This window comes from Populus euphratica, unplaced genomic scaffold, assembly GCF_000495115.2.
Source record: "Populus euphratica unplaced genomic scaffold, PopEup_1.0 scaffold2.1, whole genome shotgun sequence".
In the NCBI taxonomy this organism is placed as follows: domain Eukaryota; kingdom Viridiplantae; phylum Streptophyta; class Magnoliopsida; order Malpighiales; family Salicaceae; genus Populus; species Populus euphratica.
In genome coordinates, this window is record NW_011499846.1 from 221,986 (window position 1) to 226,647 (window position 4,662).

The following is a 4,662-nucleotide window of genomic DNA, read 5'->3' on the forward strand; positions in this document are numbered from 1 at the left end:
AAATTTGGCATCAGAAAGTTTGTCTCTCTTAACTCACTAACTTGTCCTCTTAGCTGCATCCATAAATCTGGGATCTCACCTGTTCGCTAACCCTAAATGCCCTCCTCACCACTTAGCAGATCATTGTGTTACTCATGGAAATTAACAGATATTGGCACAGACTACCAGGGATTGCGTGTGCGTAATAGGGACCTATGACTAATAGAGTTCACTGTGATCCAGCCAACACCACGATAACACAGTTTTGTCATCCAATTTTTAATCGTTACATTGTTTTAGTAGGAATCTATTATTGATTCAAAATGAAAACTACCACTAAACCAGCTTCTCCAGTGCCAGTGCACTCTCCCTCGTACATTAGCTGCATTCATAATGCTAATAAGAACTCGTCAATAATTAGCTGCATTCATAATGCATTCAACGTCAGCAACTGAAATTAATTAGCTGTATTCATAATGCTAATAAGAACTGATCATGGGAACTCCAATCTGGTAAATAATTCGCATGATTCTTGCAGAAACACATCAATAACGGGCGATGTATACCAACTTCTTATGAAGAAATTCTCTTCATATATATTTTTAATCGTGAATAAAATATGATTCGTATGAACCACAAAATGATCTCATGATCCAAGGTCTTCCATGTCTGGAAGAACAAGTCTTTTTTTTTTTTTCCAGAGTCATTTGTTTTTTCCATTAAGCTGGTGACAAACTGCTGATAGTAGATGAACTGTTGCATATTATTATGTAATTTTTAAGGAATAGATGATATGTTATTTATTTATTTTAATTGAGCGGGTGATAAGTCACTTGTAGTTAGTGGTCACAATGGGGATTAAAGGGGTAATTGTCCTTTTAATTTTATTTTTTAAAAATATTTTTTATATTCAAATTTTAATATAATAATTTAACAAGTTTGTTTTTTGAATTATTGTTCCTTGCCTCTTTTTCTTTTACGAATTTGGTTTTAAGTTCTAAACTATTAATTAGTTAAATAAATAACCTTTTATAATTTATACTTAATGTTTTAGGTGAGTTTTCTTTATTTTTTCTATTTATTTCATTGTTTAATTTTTATTTTATTCCTTAATAATATGATAATTTATGAATTTTTTAAATCAATATGTGTATATATAATATTATATACATATGAATATGAATTAAAATGAGTTTTGATGAATTAATATGTATTTTGTTATAAATTTCATATGAAAAATAATGATAATCAATGTACTAGTGATTAAAAATGAAGTACTGAATAACTAAAAAAATTTGGAATATAATTAAAAAAATTAAAAATATATTAATATTTATATTTAACCCACTTGTGTAAAACAAAAAATTAACAAAGAATTATTGTCAATAATTTCACTAGTCCCTAAAAAATTTAGAAATAGATGAATGAAAGTTTTATTTTATATATTGTGAAATAATATCTTTAATGACATTAATAATGAAGGCATTATTAAGCAATTTTAAAATATAAAAACTTGAAAAACAATAATTATAATGTAAGTTTTTTTATTTTAAAAATATTCTTAAATTAATTTTGCTTGACACGAATTAGTACATACATTTCAAATTATTTTCTCTATATATAACACATGTCTATATAATATATGATATCAAGTATTTATAATTTATCCTCTAATTTAAAATTTTCTGGTTTCACCAGTGCCTGTAGTAAAAGGCGATCTGTCATTTATTGTTATGTTTTTTGATCATTTCTAAATTTGTGAACCTCAAAAATTCAATTTTAAATTTTTTTTTAACACACTGTAAAATTCTCTATAAACTACTTATTAACCCCAAAACACTTTAAAATCACTTCAAAAAAATAAAAATGAACTGAATCAAAAAAACCTAAGGTGAACTTGATTTAGCTTGTCATGCATTTTATAGAAAAAAAAAACTATCATCGTCAAAAACCCTCCATCTAATAGAGTTTATTAACACAAGAAATGATGAATTTATTACTGAAAAGTTAAAATTTATCAATTTTCTCTCCTTTCTAGTTTATAGTTTTAAAAGTCAAAGATTTAATTTGTTTAAGTCTCTTAGATGATGAAAAATAGGTTGTCATAACTAAGATTCATCACTAGTGATGAAATATTTTTACAATTATATGATTTGGCTGTTTAATAAAAAAATTGTTCGTCTTTAAATATCAAATACATTGGTGGCAACAAGTGTTTTGTCTTTTATGGAGATTTGCATAATGTCTCACCAAAAAAGCTGAACATCTTTTTTCTATGATAATATAATATTTACATCTCTAAAATTTAACAAAGCAATTATTGATAAACATTATATTACTATTAATTAATCTCATTTTGCATCATTAATGAAATTTAAACATTTTATAGCACAATTATATGAATATTATTTATATTTATTTAATATGTCCTATCTCTATATACCATTAAATGTGTGATGTCAATTTGTTTTTTTCCTTAAAAGTTTCACAAATCACCACATCAGTGCCCTACAAAGTCATAATTTTCTTCTTCTTTTCTCATTTAGTTGGATCACTTCCTTAACGCGAATTAGGTCTTGAGTTTTCTTCTCCCTTTTAATTTACCATTTTTATGATCTCTATCAATTAATAAAGATGAAAATTACTTACATACTAGAAATTATTAATGAATATTTTTTTAATAGATATTTTTTGTTTATGATTTTGTTGTTACTAAAGAACTATTAATGTAAATAATGACAGAAAATTTCATCAAAACTATTAAATTTAACAATGGTTTCTTAGCCACTAATTCTATTAATATTTTAGTCTTTCAATTTTACAACTAAGTCCACTGGTTTGGAAACATGGGATGAAAGGATATTTTATGCTTTTATTCAAATACCATTGTAGTCTTGTTTTATAAGTTTTTTCTTTAATTAATCTAATCTGATTTTTTTTTTTGTTTAGATTTTAGGTTCTTGGCCTTAATATAAGTTGTTAGTTGCTTACCTAGAGACCTTTTTTATTTTTGCTTAATTTTCTATTTGATTCAAACTCTTAATGTTATTATGAAATAGAATTTTATATTTCTCAAATATGTGAAAAATGAGAATTCCTTCACTGAAGTCATGAAAATTTCTTAAGAATTGACGACACATTTGTAGGATCGTAGGTGGGTCCAAGTGACTATTTAGACGAACTATTGCATATTATTATGTTTTTTTTTAAGGAGTAGATGACATGTTATTTAATTTTTTTAATTAAGTGGGTGATAAGTCAACTTTAGTGGTAGGCGACCTGTCGTTTATTGTTATGTTTTTTTATTATCTCTAAATTTTTTAACTTTAAAAACTCAATCTTAAATCATCTTTTTTTCTTAAACATATTGTAAAATTCTTTATAAATCACTTACTAACCTCAAAACACTTCAACATCACTTTAAAAAAATATAAATGAACTGAATCAAAAAATATAAATTGAACTTGATTTACCTTGACATGTATTTTAATGGAGAAAAAACCACCACAGTAAAAAACCCTCCATCTAAAGTTTATTAACACAAGAAATGATGAATTTCATCCCTGAAAAGTTATAATTTATCAATTTTCTCCCTCCTTTCTAGTTTTAAAAGTCAAAGACTTAATTTATTTTAGTCTCATTGGTGATGAAAAATAGGTTTTCACAACTAAGATTCATCTTTAATGACGAACCTTTTTTTTCCATTACAGGAATTGGTTGTTTAGTGACAAAAATGTTCATCTCTAAATATCAAATGCATTGGTGATAATAAGTGTTTCATCCTTTATGGAGATTTGTATAGTGACTCACCGAAAAAAACATTGTTGAACATCTTTTTTCTATGACAATATAACATTTGCATCTCTAAAATTTAACAAAGCAATTATTAATAAACATTATATCACTATTAATTAATCTCATTTGACATTATCAATGAAATTTGAACATTTTATAGCACAATCATATGAATGTTATTTATATTTATTTAATATGTTGTATCTCTATATTCCATTAAAGGTGTGATGTCAATTTGTTTTTTTCCTTGAAAGTTCCACAAATCACTACAACAGGTGCCCTACAAAGCCATAATTTTCTTCTTCTTTTCTTATTTAGTTGGATCCCTTCCTCAACGTGAATTAGTTCCTGAGTTTTCTTCTCCCTTTTAATTCACCATTTACTTACATACTAGAAATTATTAATGAATATTTTTTCAATGGATATTTTTTGTTTATGATTTTGCTGTTACAGAAGAACTATTAATGTAAATAATGATAAAAAAATTCATCAAAACTATTAAATTTAACAGTGGTTTCTTAGCCACTAATTCTATCAATATTTTAGTCTTTCAATTTTATAGCTAAGGCCGTGTTTGTTTCCCTGAAAATAGTTTTCGGGAAATTACTTTCCAAACTTTCCTGTGTTTGTTTGCCATTAGGAAAGTTGGTCAGTGAAAAATATTTTTCTGTCAACAAAAAACACTTTCCAGTCAACGGAAAACACTTTCCAGTCAATGAAAAACACTTTCTTGTTAATGGAAAATACTTTTTGGTCAACGAAAAATATTTTTCAGTCAAAGAAAAATTTAACTTGGTTTTTAGGAAAGTGTTTCCCTTTTTAACTATGTTTGTTTTCCGGAAAGTGGTTTACAAGAAAACACTTTCCAAACTTTCTTGTGTTTGTTTT